The sequence below is a fragment of the Perca fluviatilis genome, chromosome 13, assembly GCF_010015445.1.
Source record: "Perca fluviatilis chromosome 13, GENO_Pfluv_1.0, whole genome shotgun sequence".
Classification (NCBI taxonomy): domain Eukaryota; kingdom Metazoa; phylum Chordata; class Actinopteri; order Perciformes; family Percidae; genus Perca; species Perca fluviatilis.
In genome coordinates, this window is record NC_053124.1 from 18558807 (window position 1) to 18580833 (window position 22027).

The window sequence follows — 22027 nt, forward strand, 5'->3', positions numbered from 1 at the left end:
GTGTTTTTTTCAAATTGTTTAAGATAACAATTACACCAGAACATCGAATGAAGTTGCCTTGTCACCTGAACTCAAGGATCTTCACTTTCTTTACATCAATGATAATAGAGTAAGTCATTGCATTCTCAATATGGATTTTATTTTATCCTTCAAATTTGTAGATGTGTTTTGATTCTACTTTATTAATCTCATAATGTTAAAGGTCCTATGACATGCTGCTTTTTGGATGCTTTTATATAGGCCTTAGTGGTCCCCTAATACTGTATCTGAAGTCTCTTTCCCGAAAATCTGCCTTGGTGCAGTATTACAGCCACTAGAGCCAGTCCCACAATGAGCTTTCCTTAGGATGTGCCATTTCTGTGTCTGTAGCTATTGAAGAGGAGAGGGGGAGGGGGCAAGGTGGAGAGTGGAGGTGTGGCTTTGACCAACTGCCACTTTGCTCGTTTGAAAGCCATGATGTCTCTCTCTCTCTCATGGGCGGGCCAAATTCTCTGGCTGGGCAAAGCGGAGAAAGGGGAGGTAACATTGCTCCTTATGACCTCATAAGGAGCAGATTCCAGATCGGCCCATCTGAGCTTTCATTTTCTCAAAGGCAGAGCAGGATACCCAGGGCTCGGTTTACACCTATCGCCATTTCTACCCATTGGGGGACCATAGGAACTCAAAAACCTCATAAAGTGAAATTTTCATGCCATGGGACCTTTAAATAAAAACTAAACTAAAGCGTTGATCCTCAAATTGATCTCTTCACAAGTTCCACTCAAGGAAAAGGCTTCAAGTGGAATATGAATGTATATCTCTGAGAGAGGTGTGAAGAAGCAAACTCAACCTCAACATACAGCCCAGGGGAACATGGAGAGAGGTCCTGGAGGAATTGGAGAAGCAAAGAAAGGGAAAGATAGAGAGAGGTGACAGGAGGGCATTGTGGACACACAGTGGAAGGTGCTAATGATGATGGTGGTGGTCAGAGGGTGAAGCCACTACAACACAGTGTAATCAATGCATGTGGTAAGACATGGCATTTGCATCGGTCTACTGTCCTCCCGCTGCGCCACTTGTCCTCTAACATTTTTATATATATTGGGCTTCAACATCATTATTGCAAAATCTGTTGATTATTTGTTTTTGCATTGGATTATAGTTAGTCTCGCATTGCCAGACCTTCCTCCACAGCGCTGCAAAGGAGGGTCTGGCGAGTCTTGCCTCGGGAAGGAACTTGTTTTGGTGGAACATGTGTTTGTTCAAAGGTTATTTTAGTCGTGCAACAGAAAACTCAGATTGGACAGATAGTCTAGCTAGCTGTCTGGATTTAACCTGCAGAGTTTTGAGAAAAGGTTAACCATAGTCCTCATAAATCGACCAGAGTTTAAAAGGCCAACACAAAGGAAGCCCAAGGCAACAGATGGCCTAAATGAGTGAAATCCGGCGGAATTTCCATCGGAAACGGAGCAATCCCGGAAGTGGAACGTCGTGGATATAGACTAGATTTTAGTCAGTAAAATTCAACCTTCATATAGACCATATTTTGAGTTTTTTGCCCTGTTTACCTGTCTAATCACTTCTCACTTGTCGTTACAGATACTGCCAATCCCTGCAGTTTCCCCTCACCTGAGCTTCCCCACCCATCTCCATCTAATTGATTAATCAAACGGTCGAACGGAGTGTCTATTTGCACCCCCGGTACGAATAGCCTCGGCCACACAGCTGAGCTATTCACACCCTGTGACGTAACAACAAAAACATGTTGCTCGCATGCACCGAAATCATGGTGGACGTTCATCTTCCATGACAGCAGAAACTGGCATATTAGGAAGGTTTTGTCTCTAAAGTTTATAACAATTGAATTTCTAGCGGAAAATGGATACTACAGTTGCGCTGTAGTTCTGCGCAGTTCTGTCTTCAGTGAATGCATACAACCGTTAGTTTGTTAGTTAGTACCATAGTACCTATTTTTTGTATACAGTATTGTTACCTAGCAACCGAGGCTTGAAGACACCAAGTGGTAAACAGTTGTACAACATTCTGTAAGAACTGCTATGTGAGTGGTTAGAAGTTAACACCGAGCTTTGGTCTGGGAGTCTGGAGTTTGATTCCCTGGTGAGGTGATCTTGTTTTTTCCATTTTGGATTGGATCATTTGCATGCCATTGCGCAAGTCAGGGCCCGCAAATGCGACATTTTTTTTGCAGGGTGGTAGGGGAAGACTCATGAATATTCATTAGGGGACTCATCCCTGAATGGCTAGTACTCGTTGCCTGCTGTGGTTGGGTTGGTTAGGTTTAGGCAAGAGGAGTGGGATTGGTTATGGTTAGGGTAAGAATGTCAGGGCGAGCCAATCAGTTATGAGTTCCCTAATGAATATTCATGAATCTTCCCCTACCACCCTGTAAAAAAAAATATTGCGTGTGTAAATATATGCCAAGGTACTGTAAATGCACAGGGGAGCAAATAGCATACATTGATATTTGTACCAGACGGGGTATTAATAGAACACATTGCTGTGTGCACCAGGGTACGAATAGCATCAGGGGCGGATTAAGGTGGTCAGCGGCCCCTAGGCTGCTCTTTGTGTGAGCCCCCTCCCCCCCTTAATCATTGCGCTTTACTGGAAAAATGTATTTAGACACACACACACACACACACACACACACACACACACACTAATTACCACCACACCACATAGGTAAAATAAGAAAACTACATCATAAAACTAACATTAACAGAGATGTAAGTGGAAAGAATACCACATAGTATCCTCTGCCCCCAAGCACCAAAACATTTACAATGGAGCAGAATTCCCAAACCAAACAAACCAAACAAATTTATTGTCAATCAACTAGTGTTTAATGGTCTAATCATCTCAGCTGACTTGTAGCCGTTATATTGTCGGCTAGTTTACTTTAGAATCAAACATCAGATTTATAAACTAAATGTGTTCTGTGTGCAGAAATCTTAATGTATAAAGTAACTAGTAACTAAAGCTGTAACAGATGAATGTAGTGGAGTAACTAATGTAACTAAAGCTGTAACAGATGAATGTAGTGGAGTAACTAAAGTAACTAAAGCTGTAACAGATGAATGTAGTGGAGTAAAAAGTACAAGATTTATCTCTGAAATGTAGCGGAGTTGAAGTAGAAAGTGGCATGAAAAGACTCAAGTAAAGTACAAGTACCTCAACATTTGGACTCAAGTACAGTACTAGAGTACATGTACTTAGTTACATTCCACCACTGATCATTACTGAGACACAAACCAAATTTTTTTTGGTTTGTTTTTTTATTAAAAATAATAAAAACAGCAGCAGCAGCAGCAGCAGCAGCACATAACACTGTTATTAACAACAATAATGAAACAGCAGCACAACATGTAGGCTACATATTGTTGCATAATCATCACGCCTTTAGAACTTTTTTTAGAATTCACATGCAGGATCCGAACTATAGGTAGCAGCAGAGACGGACTGGGACCAAAAATTGGCCCTGTCATTTTGGCCCAGACCGCCACACCACATAAGATCTCAAATACCACCCGTCTGCTCTCCCCTGAATATGTATAGCAACTCCTACTACTTAAAAAAACTAACGCCATGTAATGAGTAAGCAAGAATCAGTGAGAGTTGACACATTAAATACAAAAAAGTGCCATTTATTAATGTAATATATATATATTTATTTTATCATTTCATGACTGAAGAGGCCCTGTGCTTTAATTTGAAGAGGTCTATCATGAGTTTTTGTCTGCCAATGCAGATAGAAAAGCTACAATTCTCATTAAGAAAGTTTACATGATGTGCAACGTTTATCTAGGCTACTTTAAGTACACAAATGCACAAGCACAAGCTTAAGGTTTGATGAACCTTAAGGTGGTGTTTTGCTTATTATTAAGATGTAGGCTACTTTGTTGAATGAAAGGCAGGCTAATATAGGCTATTAATAATAAAACGGTCAGAAAATGATCAGTAAAGACTCAGATACCCGTGCAACTAATGCAATGATACAGTATAGCATGCCTATTTCTTTTATTGTTGTAGTGTTCAACAGTTTGTAGCCTCACTCCCTCATCTCTGTCCCTCTCCTCCTGAGTCTCCTCCTCACTCTGCATGCCACTGTAGCCGACACCAGCACCGCTATCATCGGCCACGGGAGCTAATGAAGGTCCTGCTCCTGCTACTGGCGAAAACATGTCTGTCCATTTGACACATTTGGCAGCGTTTCTTTTTCTCACGCAGCTTCTCTGCACCTCCTTTGCATTTCTTCTCCATGATTTCTGTCACTATTATAGCCTGGCAGATGCACACACGAAACTGCATGCAGGCAGAAATCCCAAAGAGGGTGCTGTTTAAAGATATGCTGTCCTCTTCATTGTCTTGGTATCCTCACCTAGCGCCACTTCACAGCTAGCTGCTGCTGCCGTAGCGGCATGTTCATCGCTTTGGACTGTTGTTCATCATGTCTGTATCTCCAACAGTAGTCGTAAAGAAAGTTTGTCATTTTTGACAGCGTTGCCAAATAGCGTATTTTTTTCTTTTATTTGAGCCGCTCGGGTAACTTCGTTTAATTTTCGCGTTTAGACTCGTCTTGCTTCGTCTCTGTTTGAGTTCTCCTGTCACTGTGTGTTTATCTTTCGCGCCGCGCACTGTTATGGACTAGTCAATGTGAAAGTAGGGGGTGTATGGAAAAAAGTAGTCTATGTGATATTTTTGACTCAAGTGTTTTTTGGCCAGCCCAGAGTCAATTGAAAAAACAATGGGCCGCCGATCTAGGCCTAACACTTTTATGGGCCGGAAAAAATAAATAAATAAATAAATAAAACAGTTATAATAATAATACATTGTCTGGCCAATCCGGGGCCCCTGCACACGTGAGGCCCCTAGGCTGCAGCCTACGTAAGCCTGTGCATTAATCCGCGCCTGAATAGCATACACTGCTAATTGTACCAGGGGTGCAAATAGCCTCACCCTTAATCAAACTAATTGTTTCTAGAATAGTACTTGAATACCAGTCTCCTTATCATGGTTACTATGTTTAAACAAATGGAACAAACCCAGTTTAGCATATGCTGGAAGTAAAATAAATAGATAGATCAAATTGACATTGTGCTCTACTTTCCCGTCTTCACTCCGTTACCGCTGTCGCTGTCATTCTCACTCTCTCTCTTGTGTTACAGAGGGGCTCCTCAGACTGCCAGTTTCTCTCTCCTTGTTCCTCCAACACAGTCAAACTATCAAACAAAAAGAAAAATCAGGCACCCAGGCAGACAAGCAGGGTGTAAGACGAGTGCTACAGATTTGTTGGCTGCTTTTCTCGAGCTCATCTATTATCCAGCTGACTCCTCGCTGACCCCTGCGTTGGTGACTGCGTATACTGTAAAGGCCTGTCCTGATATCACTCACCACTGTGTGTATGTATGTGTGTGTACACTAGGGCCCTTGCCTGGTCAATAATTAAAGTCTCTGCTAAGTAGAAGGAGAGTGGCACATTTTTTGGAGCCTTGTTAAACCAGAAAAGATGGCTGAGGAACCATCCTCATTTATGATACATGAGGGGCTGGTTTATTTTGGGGGATGGAGGGTTGAACACAGACATCTAATTCAAAGAAATGATAATATAATATTTCCACCAACATGCAGTTTAAACAAGAAGGGGAAAGGGTGAAACAACAAACTCTCTAAAATAAGTACAAAAACATTCTGTGTCCCTGTAATATTGCAGTCTCATCTACAAAAGCTGCCATCTTCAATATTCTTGGTCCAGAACTAAGAGTCAATTCTTTTTTCATACAGAGGGAACACACACACACACACACACACACACACACACACACACACACACACACACACACACACACAACACACACACACACACACACACACACACACACACCCTCTTCTTTGCCCTTTTCCTCTCTTTCCACCCTTTTGTGTTATCAAAAGCAAAATGTTATGCAATTTCTGATCTGCTGCTCTATAGTATATTCAGAGTTCTCTGTGTGCATGAATGTGCAAGAGCAGAAACACTTTGTGCATGCTGGTGTGTGTGTGTGTGTGTGTGTGTGTGTGTTCATACTTGACTTAGAAGTATATCTTTTTTTATTCCAATTAAGTCTGGACTTTTTACACAGATCACATTGAGGGGCCGTCCACACGGAAACGTTTTTTTTGTGCAAACGCATGTTTTGCAACGTTTGGTTCGACCGTCCAGACGAATCCTGTAAACGCACTGCTTGAAAATGCACTTTTTTGAAACCTGGCCTCTCGTTTGGCTTCGTATGGATGGTGAATATACGGACATTGACATATATATAATGGACCAATAGACCCCGTTGCTCTGGACGGAGACCAGTGAAGGCTATTAGAAGTACTTTTCCGGTGATCTCTTGCGTTACTGCGCAGCCTCCAACTGAGAGAGACAACGTAAGTGTGACGTGAGCAACGTGTCTGAAAGTTGTAAGTCTTCTGGTAGCTGTGCCAAGAAATCTCAATCATTCCCAATCTTACAGAGACGGAGAGCGTAGGTATATGTAAGGAGATAACATAAGCACAGGCTAATTATTGCTAACTAACATGCTAGTTAACATTAGTAATTAAACCTAAACAGCTAATGTAAGTCGAAACTGCCTGCGAGCTTCTCCTGTACTATACGGTAATTCCTCTACTGTGCGACAGTAAGTCACTTGGTTATGACACAATCGTTAGCCTATTTTTACAAAAACGTCTGCTACTGAGCCATAATGTGAGGTACAAGGTAATGGAGCCTTTTATACATTGTCGTGTTTCTTTAGAACTAAACAATGGACAAATAGAGTCTTTAAACGCTTCAGATGTCAAGTTATTTGCTGTCAAGTGACATAAAAAAAAAATGGCGGTCAGTGGAATGCTAACAGGAGGTGATACCTTTGTAGCAACAAAATGGTGAAGCTTACCCCCTTGGGATACAACCCCGTATCAATGATGTCATCGCCACACCCCTCGACCTCTAGTCACGACTGCGGTGAAGCTAAGCGAGCATATCCCATCTCCATGGTCAAACCAGCTCACTTCATCTAAATACTTTGTCTCTGCTGCCTGACACTTCACTCTGCCCTGCCGGTCCTGGATTCTACACAAGATATATTGCTAACGTTATGTAGCCAACGTTAAACATCGCTAAAGTAGCGACGTAGCTAACGTTAGCTGCTATGGTTGTTTATAAAGTGGAAGTAGACAATTTATCAACTAGCTAGCTAATCTGTCTGCTTATCAACTCCTTGAACGGATTATAGTAAATGTTACCACGGTTTATTGTAGAAAGGCTACCGCCAGAAAACCGTAGATTATAAAAAAGACATCATTCATAGATCATTGATGTTTGTTTGACTGCCGATGTTAGCTAGCAGAGCTAACGTTAGCTCTGCTAGCTAGCGCGCTGCAATCATGTCCGATGGCAGACAGAATTGCAAAATAAAAAGCAATCCAACAGCACATTATACAATGTAAACAAAGACAAGTTTTCTTGCAGCGGCCTTTATAAAATGAGCAGTGGTGAAAGTTATTATAGTCCATGGATGTATAAAGAGAACGTTACTCTAGCTAGTCATGTTATGATGGGAAGTGGAAGTGACTATGCTCTTCTTCTCCGTTTTTTTGGTGAATTTCTGTAGCAGAAACAGCGCCGCCTATAGGCCTGGAATATGAAGTAACGTGTTGAGTCATTTACGAATGGATTCGTTTGGACGCAACTATTCTTGAAACGAATCCAGGGAAGACGGGTAAAAAAAAGATCGTTTTGGTACGTGTGGACGTGGCCTAAGACACTCTAGATTACGTCCCAAAATCTGCCTGCCCAAGACAGCGTAATTGAATTGGCTGCTGTTAATACACAGATTAGGGAACTCTCTTTGCATCCTAATCCTCCCCGTTCCTTCTCCCTTGTCGCAGAATGGGGAAGGTGTGAAAACAGGTTAGCCGATAGCAGGCATTCACTGTAGGATTACACTTGCAAGGGCAACTTTAAGCCTCTGTAATTTGGTTGTCAGAGCGGTACTGTGAAAATGGTGGATTTTTCATGTTTAGAATTCAAGGAAGATATCATGTGTGGCTGAGATGCATTTATATCATTGCTACAGTATACAGCAGAAAAGAAATTGGAAATGATTGGGCAGTGAAGGAAGTAATTAGATCCTTTACTCTAGTAAAAGTACTAATACCACAGTAAAAATACTCTGTTAAGTAAAAGTCATGCATTGAAAATGTTACTTTAATAAAAGTATGTAAGTATCATCAGGAAAATGTACTTAAAGTATTAAAAGTAAAAGTACAATGCTGAAAAAATCCTCACATTTTAGAAACTGGAAATGATCAAAACTGTTCTGTTAATAATTGTTTAATTGTCTAATAATTTCAGCTGGACTTGTAGGTCTATATTTGTTGGGTAGTTTAATAATAAAACATATTTTATGAACTACATTTTTTTTGTGGAAAAATCTTAATTTGTAAAGTAACTAGTAATGCTGTTAGATTAACGTAGTGGAGTAAAAAGTACAATATTTCTCTCTGAAATGTAGCAGAGTAGAAGTAGAAAGTGGCATGACAAGAAAAGACTCAAGGTAAAGTACAAGTACCTTAAATTTCTTAAAGTTCTTGAGTAAATGTACTAAGTTACATTCCACCACTGCAATTGGGTGCAGGAAGTGAAGTGAAGTCCAATTTGTTTGGTTGTTCTATGTTTATTATGTCATGAAAACCAAGACAAAAATTCAATGCAATAATTTTGGACCCCAGACTAGATGACTCAGCATCCACTTGTTGACAGGTCAAATATATATATATATATATATATATATATATATATATATATATATATATATATATATATATATATATGTATGTATATATATTATAATCTAGTGATTGATTCCCAACTATTATGGCATACTTTCCCAAGGGGATCTGCAGTTGCTTGGGGGTAGGCCTACTGTCTTTGGGGATTGTCAAGGAGCTCAACTAATATGCAAAAAAAAAAAGAAGAGATGTTGAAATCATTAGCTGAAGTAATGGATAAATGGTTAAAATAAATGAATGGATAAACCATTGAAATAGTTAATAATAGTTGGTAATAGTTGATAGTTTGATAACGGTTAAAATAGCTCAAATTAATGGATTAGCCTTGAGGTAATTAATAAACAGCTGGAATAGACAGCTAACATGAGACTTAATTTCATTTGCCAGGGCTGCACAAGTATGTCTGATAAAAGAAAAGGTTGGTCTTTTATTACTTAAAAATAAAGCATTTCAAAGGTGATCATGTGGATATTGCTATGGTATAAAATAAAAGTATAAAGTGAAACACTTAATTATCCTCCTTGCATTGTGTTTGATATGATACTGTTTGCCTGGCCCTGAAACTTGTAAAACCTTCCACGTTTGAGCAAAAGGGGGAGCAGTGAGCAGCTGCAAAACACACCATCCCCTGTTCACAGAGAGAACTTCAGCAGACACTGAAGCCTTGAAATCTGAAGTGACAGCTACTTTCAAAGCATATACAGGATGAGTATTCCTCTTCTTCTAAGAAAGTCTTTATTGGATTTTGCAGATAATTTCAAGAGCTGACATGTTGATACAGTTGCCTACTCTTTCTGCTACTTATATTTTCACACCGGTTGAACAGGTAATAAGCAGAATTTGCATACAAATGAAGAAAATGCAATCTAGAGGCCCGAAGAGCTGGAGTGCTCAATAGAGTAGAATAATAGAATAATAGAGTGTACTATGTTAAGTGGCATGCACTTTTGTTTCATTTCCACTGCATGGTTTGGCTCGACTAAACTCAACTCACTTCTGGTACCAGGACCTTTCTCTATTTCGTTTTTCACTGCAGATAGTACCTCCTCAATAGGCGGAATTCTCAGCTGTTCGCCATAGCGACACCGCGTAAAACTGTAGTGACATCATCTTCAACACAACATTCGCTGAATTTTTTCATTGGCAACCAAACAGAGGAATGTCTGTACTTTGTCAATTGTACGGCGTAGCGTCAGCGGTCTGCAATGTTTTAACTCCACCTTCTTGTATCGGCTCAGCTCGCTTGAAACCTTGACCGAGGTGGTACCAAATAAAGTTGTGGAAAGTACCAAGTACCAGATACTATCCGCAACTTTTGCTAATGGAAAACCAAAAAAGAGTGAGTCGAGTTGAGAAGAGCCGTGCCGTACCATGCAGTGGAATTGTTCCATTTGTTACTGTGCAGGGCCATTTATATGTTTGAAAATCCCTTAAGGTGGCCGGGTTGCTCAGTGGGTAGAGCAGGCGCACTTAAACATAGAGGTTTATGCCTCCACGCAGAGGTCCAGGGTTCAAATCCAACCTGTGCCAATTTCCTGCATGTCTTCCCTGTCTCTCTCACCTAGCTGTCCAATCCATTAAAGGTGGAAAAGTCCAAAAAAAGAAATCCCTTAAGAGTGCTTCCAAAGGCAGGGGATTGTTCATTATTTATCTACCTTAGTGAATGTTTTAAGTTCAGTGTGTTATTCCCATGCGATGTATCAAATCCCTTGTTTGTATGTCAGTTAAGTGGATGTCTTTTATTAAATTGAATGTCTTTGGCCAAATACAGTTCTGTCTTGGTTTTCTGGTCAGAAGATGATGAAAACTGAAACAAAAATTGGGCATTAGCTTTTTTTTAGAGTACAGTACTATTATGATATACAGTATATCATAATAGTTTGAACAGTGATGATATATCCCATAAAATTCTGTTTCTAATATTTTATTTGGCACTCTTTCCACAAAAAGAGCTTTTTAATCATTCAGGTTTAAAAAATGCATTGACATTTAACATATGAGTCATTTAATCTCACAAAATAGCCATACAGGTATGCAGGTTTAAACAACCAGTTTCCATTTCTCAGGGCTCTCCCCATACATGCCACACCTAGTACTTTATTGTCCCTGAGTGTATATTGTTCACACCACCTACAAAGAACACAGATACAGATACATCTCTAGGGAATAACCCAACCCTCGAAGAATCTGCTCCTCCTTTGGAAGCAGTTCTTTATTATTCTTAAAGCATGCCATGGCACTACGCTACTCACTCAACTATTCTCGTTACACTCTGATTGGTGCTAGTCAATGAAATGAAGGCTTTGGCAGACAGGCTGACTTTTCCTACTGTGCATGTACATCTACTGGTCCTTTGCAACAGCTTAAAGAGTTTAACCTGGAGCTTTCCTAGAGCCATCCATCAACCCTCGAGTGAGTAGGTGTATACCTGTGAGTACATGCAGAAACGAAAGAAAGAGAGTGAGTGTAAAGACTGGAACGAGTACATGCTTGTGTGCGTGCAAATAAGTGAATACACTTCTGGGAGCAAACAAGCAACCCTATGATTAAATCACAAATCAGGATGACTTGAGGATTTATTCAGTAACATATTGTCAACGTACTGCTTCCACTTGAGTTCTGACTTGACACATATGCTGTGTGGGCAACTCATACTGTATACAATGTGAAAGTGACACTATGGGAAGCACTGCAGGGACTTTAAGTATCAAACAGCATGTCTGCACTGTGGATAATAAATGGTTGCGAAGTGAAAATCTTCATTACCGTCTCCATTCAAATATCAAGGACTGTTCACAACCAGACAGTGTCTCTTCATTTCTATGCATTCAGGCCGTGAATGTAATGCTAGCCTCCTGGCACACAGGGTGGCTTACCTCTCTCTCTCTCTCTCTCTCTCTCTCTCTCTCTCTCTCTCTCTCTCTCTCTCTCTCTCTCTCTCTCTCTCTCTTTGTTTGGCATATATGTGACAAGGGCACAATAGAGTGCTGGACAATAGGCCACTTATTGAGTGACTGGCAGGGAGTGGGATACATGCCAGATCGTCTGTCACTCTGCAGCCTCGTGCACCCTACCGCTCATGGTCAGTGTCAGGTTGCACTCTCCTGTGACGAAGAGGCAAGGCGCTTGCTGCCATATTGGAAATCTGGAAGAGGTCACAGAGGTTGAGCTGATAAAAATACACTGAAAATAGAGGGGAGGAGTTAACTGGGTACTTACATACTTTAATGTTGACTTTAATGATTGTTCAGCAACAGTAGGGTTGGTTGGTTCATAAAGTAATAACAACTTAAAGTCCCTGCAGGAAAACTAAACCTCACAGTTTTTTAATTGTCAAATATGTGACTGAGAAAAGGGAGCCAAATGAATTTAGCAGCTTTAAGTATTCAATTAGCACTGAATCATGTCATGACTAAACGCCTTTCATCAACATGTTTTCTAGTATTACTCCAAGATTGTGTGTATGTGTGTGTGTGTGTGTGTGTGTGTGTGTGTGTGTGTGTGTGTGTGTGTGTGAAAGCAGCAGCTGAGATTTTCCACCTTGTCACAATCAGCTGACTATCAGGCATTGCCATCAGCTGATTCTCTCAAAAAACTCGAGCTCTCTGCCTCAAATTCCTGCTTTGACATTGTCAAATACATCTTGAATGTTAATTTTTCACGGTCATATATTAATGTTATTTGTAAAATGTCAGAATCTCAGACTCTCAATACACTTTGTGGTTACAATTTTGCATGTGTATATAATACTTAATAATGTTGGTGCTGCCATCTTCACGGTAGGAACACCGGCTTACTTGACGGAGGAATAAACACACACATGCTCATCATCGGTGCTTCACCTGGAACAGAAAGTAACTTTATTTTGCACATACATACAACATACAGTTGTACATCTCGCACAGAAAATGACTTTGTCAGTATAGGTAACATACCTTAAAGCTATAGTGCATAGTTTCTGTCTCTCCCATGAGGAATTCTAAGTAATGACAAACCTTCCGTGATCACGCACAGCCCCCACCCCTCCTCCACGCAGTTGCTAGTAGCCAAGGAGGACACGGATGAGCTTAATAAGCTTTGTAGCAACTCATTTTAATGACATCTTAGCCTGAATGTAAGTAACTTTTAATTTTTGCTTTTTCATGCCTGTTATTGTATATAATGCTCAAAATAGTATTTGTGTTTTTAAGGTAACTTATCTATACTACACACTGTTGTTGTTACACTTCATTTTTTGTGCACAGGATCAGTAAAGTTTATCCTGTCGTATGCAGTGGTGCAAGAAGTATTACTTTCTACTACATAGGCAAAAGTAGTAATACTAGAATATAAAAATGCATTACAAGTAACAGTAATGTATTTAAAATCTTACTTAAGCTTAATAAAAGATATTATGAAGAAAAATGTACCTAGTTTCAAAAGTATTGATTGTTATTATGTATTATATTATTGGATTCACATTAGTAATGCATTAACATGCATCATTTTAATGTTGCAGCCGGTGGGGGCAGTACATCTACTAATGTATATAGTTTTGGGTAGTTTAATAACAATGCATCACATTTTATAAACTGATCATATGTTTTATATGTAAAATCTTCATCTGAAGACAGCTATCATATGTAGAGTAGTTCAAAACTATCCTCTGAAATGTAGAGGAAAAGTAGCAGAAAAAGAACAAGTACCTCAAAATTGTACTTTAGTTTACACTACTTGATCTTAAATGCTATTGGGGTTTGCTGCTGAAATGTTTAGCACAGGAGGAGAAGCTCTACTACTACTGCTACTCACTTTTTTGAGTGAGGTTGGGTAAAGAAAGCTCTAAAAATAATATGTTGGATATTTAGAATCAAATTCCAAAATACACACATAGGCCTACATCTTAAATTTGTTATAATGAATGCAGCCTGTGAATATCCAAAATATCCAAACACACTAAACTAAACATGGCATATGTAGGCCTATTGTGGATTCACACGCCCTAGTACTGTCAATGAACTTGTAATTCAGTTTCTGTTTGCGCTGCTCCGAGCCCTCTCATATTTTTGCATGAGTAGCTTAACAAACTGCTCCATTTTTTAACTCTCTCTCTCTCTCTCTCTCTCTCTCTCTGAAGGTGGGGGCAGAGAGCTGTGCGCTGCAAACATCATTAGGAGGGGAGACGCTTTCCACCGTCAGCGCCGGAGCAGAGCAGGGGAGCCCTGGCAACAAGGAGCGACACAAACTCAGCAGCCCGTTACACCCTACAGTAAGTCACACAAAACTGTTCATTCAGTACTCGTTTTACCAACCTGCCTTCTCCATGCCACTTTTCTCTTTTGGAGCTGTGAAGAGAAAATGGCTGGAAGAACTGGGCAGGGTGGCGCAGACGCTCTGGTTTACTTCAAAGCCTCGGGAAATGTTTACTTCGCCCTCTGACCTATTTTTAAGTGACCAAACAGTACGGGGGCATACGGGGTTTGGGTGTATGTACTTGTCATTTCGGAACGTAAATGTTAAGTAGTGTTTAAGTGGGGCGAAAGAGAGCGGAGGTTTGGCTGGATTCTGACCGAGCGAGGAGCGCGTCCGCCGGCCGAGCTGGTCTCGGGCAGGCGCTGTAGTTTCAGGAACTGCGCCACCCGACCTTGCAGACTGTTTTTTAGCGCTTAACATTGACATACACTGCTAAATAATGTTGCTTCAAGACGTATTTTTTTTCTTTTAAACTATGTTCTTACTGACAAGGACTGTCAAAGGCAAGCTCTACATTTTTATCTACGTTTCACCATCGCGGAAGTGTTTTCTCTACACGAAAAGAGACGAAGAACAACTAACCACAGTGTGTTTTTGAAAGACGGACATCTATTTGCATGTTAGGATCGTGGTTTCGTGTGTAATATGGTACTATACAGTGTTTTACATTGCCAGCTGTTTGTAGGCTAAAGGACATAGGGTTTGTGATTGCTGGACTACCCGTGATGTCATTCATCCTAGCTTGGATCATTATATAACGGGACTGTAGGGAAGCCTGTGATAGCAGGCTATTTTTACTCTGTTTACACCTCGGAGTTGCACTCAGGGTAGGCTATGCTCCCCAAGTGATACAGCCTAGGCTTTCACTCACATTGTGAATTTAATATGGCATCCAAATGAGACCAAATGGATGGACAAATGTAACTGGTAAAGATGAAAAGCTGCAGTTCTTCCCACCAGCGTTCCCCTTTTCCAGTGTGTAATTATTTGCTATTTGAACAAAAATGTTGTCAAGCTTAACTTGTTGATTATGTCTCTTCTCATTTTTGAAGCATGCCCTATATAGAGTTGCCTTCCCTTAAGCAATGAATGAACCAGACACCCTAGGGTGCTACTGTAACCTGCTATACAAATACCAGTGCTGCCAAACAGAACAAAACAGAGATCTTCAACATTATAACTATAAGCTAAATTTCGGTAAACATGCATAGCAAACAAGTTTTTGGTGGTTTTTGAGACTTCGGCTCATCAAGTTGTCTGTGTTGAAGAGGCAGCAGGTCGGAGAAGGGAGAGAGGTAGTAACTAGGTAGGTAGATGGAAGGATATAGCTAAGAATCAACTCTGTAACAGGGGATGCCTTGATGTCTAATGATGGGGAGGAGGTAGATGATGAAGCAAAGGGGACCCAGTATTAATCCTTGTGGAATACCATGGAGGCCTTTGAGATCTTGGTTCTTAATGGAGACTTAATTGAGAACTGTTCTACTTGAGAGTTCAATCAAATGTGTACAGTATTGGTCATGATAATAGGGCATAATTGTTTTAGGATGATTATATGAAACACCATATTGAAAGCCGTATTAAGGTAGAGAGAAGTGGTAATGGTGTATGGGCCATAGTCGGCTGCCCTTTGAATTTAAATAGTGCAGTTTGGTGCTGTAACAGTTATGGCCTTGCAGATGTGGGTTAAGCTGAGTGGAAACAGTACATTCCAGGATTTTAGAAAGGGATGGGATGCCTGGAAGTCTTATGGGTGGTGAGTTCGTGACCAGAAAAATGGGTGCAAAGTAGAACTGGGCGATATGGAAAAAATCTAATATCACAATATTGTTGACCAAATACCTCAATATCGATATTGCGGCGATATTGTAGGATTGACAATTGGTGCTTACAAAAAAATATTTACACAACGAGATTTTTGATAAATAATCATCATTAATGTGTATATAATAACTAAGTGGGTAAAGGCAAATAATAGAAAAGCTAGAACAGTCTGGTAAGTTAAAAAAATTACATCACTCAACTGTAATGCAGCCATTAAAACCAGGAAAGACAACACTTGTGTCATATCACGATATTACAATATCCAAAATCTAAGACCATATCCAGTCTCATATCATGATATCAATATAATATCAATATATTGCCCAGCCCTAGTGCAAAGGGTTGAGAGTGAAGATAGATTTAGGTCAGGATGTAAGGATTAACCAGGGTTGATTTATAGACCTGTCTAAAAATGACATGACAAAATGCTAAAGAGTAGTAAAAGAAAAGACAGGGGAAAAAAAACGGTATATTTAAGAAGTAGAGGGAGTAGTTGTAGTTGGTCACCAGTTTAAAGGAACACGCCGACTTATTGGGACTTTGTCTTATTCATCGTATCCCCAGAGTTAGATAAGTCCGTACATTCCATTCTCATCTCCTTGCGTGTCGTAACTCTGTCTGACGCACCACCACTAGCATCGCTAAGCACAGATCCTAACCAGCTCCATCTAGCCTACTGCTACCAATAAGTGACAAAATAACGCCAACATTTTCCTATTTACATGTTGTGATTTGTATAATCACAGCGTGTACAAATAACAAGGTCACATGAGACACAGCCATCTTCTAACCGTATACATACTGGGAACTATATTCTCAGAAGGCGAAGCACTGCTACTTCTGCCACTTGGGCGGAGTGATTTGCTCGCAGCACCTGAGAAGCCCTGTGGTGAGGAGCAGAGAGTTTGCCTGGAGTTCTGCGAGCAAATCACTCCGCCCAAGTAACAGAAGTAGCAGTGCTTCGCCTTTCTGAGAATAGTTCCCAGTATGTATACAAAGTCCTAATAAGTCGACGTGTTCCTTTAAGGAGTTTTATACTGGAGCGGAAAGGGTTTTGATTATGTCTATAAGAGTAGCAGGTTCAATATTTTTTAGGTTTGTTAAAGCCAGGGCTTTGTGTTAGTTAGGATGGTGAACACCAAGGCTTTGTGAGGGATGGACCAAACTATAGTGCTCTATTGTGGGGTCATGCCACTGTGAATCAGGCGTGCTATTCCACCCACCGACCACATGCACATATGCACGCACACTCACACTCACACATGCATGCACTGTACCACAGCCACCATAGCCTTTGATTCAAGTAGCCACTCACTTTCAAATGGTAATAAAAGGCAATTAGAAGCCGAGGTGTCCTAATCACAAGCCGTTTAACTGAGCTTGGCTCTTTTGTCAGAGCCATATGTGCATACAGACCCACACACTCAAACACACATGAATATACACGTCTGATAGATCATGCTCGAGGCTTTTCTTTGTCCCTGGAATTTGCTGCCTATGTAAGGGAAAAGAGGACATTTGTGTATTAATGTGTGTGTGTTTGAGGGAGACGGAGAGATATTTCCATGTAATGATTGGGTGGAGATGTCATGGCTGAATTAATAAGTGACAGACACGGCTCTATGCTCTAACCTGCAAATACAGGAGTGAATGATGGGTGGGCAGGGAAAATGGATCGACCAATGGCTGCAACAGTTGTTTGTTTGTTTGTGTGTGTCTGTGTATATTCCTATATAAATTAGTTAGAATAACAGTGCTCTTTTACTTACTCTCAACATTTGCTTGGAGAATAACTTTGACAGATTGCACACGGCAGGCAGAGGTGCACAAATAAGGGCCCTTTACCAATATCCCTTGAGATATTTGGAGTCTGCATGAGTGAGTAACGTTCTCACTCTGTTCTTGTACATTTTGGCTTGACTTGTCTTCTGCCAGATGATGGTGTCTTCATGTGAGCACAGGTAAAAACAGACAAACCCTGCTCTGCACTGAAGTGTGCAAAAGCTTTAAGTGGTATTGGGGCAGACTGATACGTTAGTAACCAGACAGAATAGTATGTAAATCATGCTCAAAAGTTTTCTTCATGTACCCTTTTATTTGTCACTAAAGCCCTGACTGAAAACTCTAATGTACACATGCTGCAAGGAGCCATAACAAACATAGACACTTGTTATAATAAAGTAAACATACATAGAGAAATATGTAGTTGTACCAACTCTGTTTTCAAAGATAACACTGAAAAGACAAATTATAGGTCTAAAGAATATGCGTTTCAGCAAGCCACCTGTTTCCCTCCACCTTCTTTCTTTCATATCTCTGGCCCATGTTTTATACCACTTTCACACAAAAACTCTGTCTGATGTCGTCATAATGAAAAATGATCAACCCCTATTTGCTGCATTCACACCACACTGCTATCACAGGTGAACTCCTGGTCGTCTCGTTTTACACAAGAAGCTACTCAAGCTACACAGAAAAGAAGAACAGCAGTCGAAAAAAAGAGTGTGCAAGAAAAAGGATTTTGAAAAAGTAAAGAGGGTTCTGTGGGGTGGGGGCAGATCAAGAGATTGAACTGTCTGGTTGAACCATGCAGTGCGCTCCGACCTTTTCAGCTTTTCGTTTCATCCTCCTCTATTCATGAGCGCAGCGAGTACACATGCATGCACACAAGAGAAAGGACACCATCGCACACAGAATACTGCTTTTAAAGGGAATCCATGAGAGTTTTTTGTGTTTTGTGTGAAAGAACATTCCACCATGTGTGATCGTGTGTGCCTTTTAGGGCTGGGCAATATATCAATATTATATCAATATCGTGATATGAGACTAGATATCGTCTTAGATTTTGGATATCGTAATATGGCATAAGTGTTGTCTTTTCCTGGTTTTAAAAGCTGCATTACAGTAAAGTGATGTCATTTTCTGAACTTATCAGACTGTTGTAACTGTTCTATTATTTGCCGTTACCCACTTAGTCATTGTAACCACATTACTGATGATTATTTATCAAAAATCTCATTGTGTTTAAATATTTTGTGAAAGCACCAATAGTCAACCCTACAGTATCGTTGCGGTATCGATATCGAGGTATTTGGTCAAAAATATCGTGATATTTGATTTTCTCCATATCGCCCAGTGCCTAGTGCCCTTGTTGCTTAGTGCACAGCTTAGTGGAGGAGGTGCTTAGTGTTTCTTAAACTGCTTTTACACATGCACTGCAAACCTGAAATTATAGAGACCATACCCAGCGTAGCTGTATGTAAGAACAGAAATGTCAGAATCAGTCGGATTGGACATAAAACATAGTTTAATCTGCTGGATCCATAGTACAAAATCTCCAATTGCGGAAAATGTGTGAAAATTCACAGCAGGCGATTGGGCGTGTTAGTGACGTCTAATGCTGCTCATGCAGAACCAGAAGAAAACAAACCTTCAAGGGTGAAGAAGAAGAGTGATTTACATGAAGATGGTAACGAAAATGTCTAAACTGGAGAGACAACGTAATTTGGGAATTGGGACCAGATTTGTATAGTCTTGTGAATCGCTGAACTTCACTAATGCAGTTGTTGAAGTCCCATTTAGTCATTTAAAAAAAATGTTTTAATTCAATCAAAATGTTCATGAAAAGAGAGGGGATCACTGTTCTGTTTATGCCTATACAGTACTTGTGGATCTATACTGTGTATGTGTGTGTGTGTGTGTGTGTGTGTGTGTGTGTGTGTGTGTGTGTGTGTCCAAACATTGAACAGAGTGGATGTAGTCTTGTATCGCCAGACCTTACTCCACAGAGCTGCAGAGTAAGGTCTGGCCCGTCCACACATAAACTCCTGGATAGGAGAAAAAAATGGTCTGGGTTATTTGCGTTTCTTTAAACCAATCACAATTGTCTTGGGAATAAAGACAGTGGATCTGCCAAAATGGACTCGGGAAGGAACTTGTTTTGGTGGAACATTTGCACCCCGCAAAAGAAAACGCCACATACAATATTAAATGAAGTGAACTGTTCATATAATACAGTAATGTGAGCTATATGAATTAGCTGGATACATGGTTAAACGTAATTTGCTCTTACCAGTGTATCGGCGTGTGTATTTTGTCCATAGCAAATCCCCACCAATCGGTCCCAGAACATCCCAGTCAGATAGTAAATGCTGTAAACATATTCTTTGTAAATCTTTACAACCATTCCCCAAAAAAACCAAGCAGGCCTGCCTTGTTGCACGATCCAAACTTGCCATTTTCAACATGTAGCTTGCTAGCTCGAAAGTTGTTGTTGTTGTTGTTGTTTCCCGAAACGAACAGCGGGGACTATCCAGTAAATGAAGTCGTCGATCCAGACTAGAGTGGATGTATAATTTGCAGTCTTTGTGACCCTGTTTACATGCATACCGTCTTTATTTTGAAGTGGCAATCTAATCAATACCAATCTTCTGAATGACCAAGGTACTCCCAGTGTCTGAATGAGAGAGAGAGAGAGAGAGAGAGAGAGAGAGGGGAAGAGTACTAAAGCCATCCCACAAACTTGTGTTACATTGACGGGTCAATAAGCCACTGCATGGCTCAATAGCCATGTGAAAAAGGGAAGCTGGCTTTGGGACTTAGTTCAGCCGTGTGTGGGCTTTGGCTCTGTAATGGCTGCCAGTGTAGCTGACATGATATACAGTTGTTACAAGGCTAAACTGGACTGAACTCCAAAGTGTATAGTGTTTAAATGATGACAGAGTGCTCTTGTGGGCAAATAAGCTTTTAGGCTACAGATTTGAGTTCCTCCATCAATTTTGAATCAAACCAACTCATCAAATCGGATAAAATCCTCAGAGCTGTTTCATTAACCGTCTCTAGAAAGATCATTATTGAGCCTGAGCTATACATAAAAGTGATACCTCATGTAAGTCATCATGCAATAGTTAATTCAGTATACTGCTCCTGTGATGTCTCTGCCTTGATTCATATTTGATTATATTCCAAGCAAAGCCTGGCTGAAAGGAAGGGGTTTTAAGCATTGGCCTTTTGAGGGCCAAGTTAAATGAGGGAGAACCTAACTGATAACAGCTGTTTAATGGTATTATGTAGTGCATAAAAGAGCAATGGCTCTGAGCTCTTTCAACTGTGGCTCACTCAATCTGACAAAGCCACAACACTTTTTGGTGGGATTGGAAAGGTCTAGTTGCTTAAATGGTTGTTCTGCAAGTGTACTCATCTCCCCACTTTAAACACGTTATATTCACTCATGTACATTTTTGCCTCCGTTTTTTTTCCATGTCTTCTTGCAACTTAAAAAAAGCATATTTCAGTCTCTTCTTCTCTTCTCTTCTCTTCTCTTTTCTCTTCTCTTCTCTTCTCTTCTCTTCTCTTTTCTTCTGCTAGCATAGTCTTCTCTGCCTTATCCTTATCAGAGGCAGTAGAGGATTACAGTGGGGAGTTGACACTGACTGGCAGTCAGACGGCTCCTGCTTCTCTTCCCCATAGAGCTCCAGGCCTGCGACAAGGATAAGCTGACAACCTGGGACACAGCCAGATAGATAGTGATGAGGAAGAGAGATGAAAGAAGAATGCTAGGAATTGGGGTCATGTACATATATTGGAGCACAAATGTAATGATTTCTATTACCTGAACATTCGCATCACATTCAAGGGGATTGCCTGTCTAGATCAAGTGCAAGTAATGATTAACTGATTTTTATGCTGACTCAAATGTAATTGAGTTAATTTAAGGGGGCACTGTAAATTATCTAGATACCTATTAGTTGTTGGATAATAATCTAGATCTACTTATAATGGATTACCTTAGATATTTTGGTTATTTTATTTACCTTTTTAGATCAGGTTCAATTGATACAAACTTGCCCCTTATATTATAGCAAGTATAATAACCTTTAGCTTTATGTTAGAACAAAATGTATGCATGTGGGCTGAAGAGGATTATTTGCCTGTTGTAATAAATCTGTAAGAATAAGTACATTTCAGTTAAAAGAGACATATTATGCTCATTTTCAGATTCATATTTGTATTTTGGGTTTCTATTACAACATTTAATCTTCAAAAACATTATTATTCTCATTCTGTCTAAATATGTCTGTATTTATCCTCTGTCTGAAATGCTCCGTTTTAGCGCCTTTCTTTTTAAGCCCCCCTCCCAAAAAGCCCAGTCTCT

General features: G+C 40.2%; 1 protein-coding gene across 2 annotated transcripts in view; it reads left to right on the forward strand.

Moving 5' to 3' along the window:
- Nucleotides 1-13953: 13953 nt before the first annotated feature.
- atxn1a (ataxin 1a) overlaps nt 13954-22027 on the forward strand; it is a 101603-nt gene continuing 93529 nt past the window's right edge. Inside the window, exon 1 of one of the 2 annotated variants that reach the window (XM_039821156.1) lies at nt 13954-14065. The gene's annotated coding sequence lies outside the window, so the exon portion shown is untranslated. The remainder of the gene's footprint in view (nt 14066-22027) is intronic. The other variant, XM_039821158.1, reaches the window with a different exon arrangement.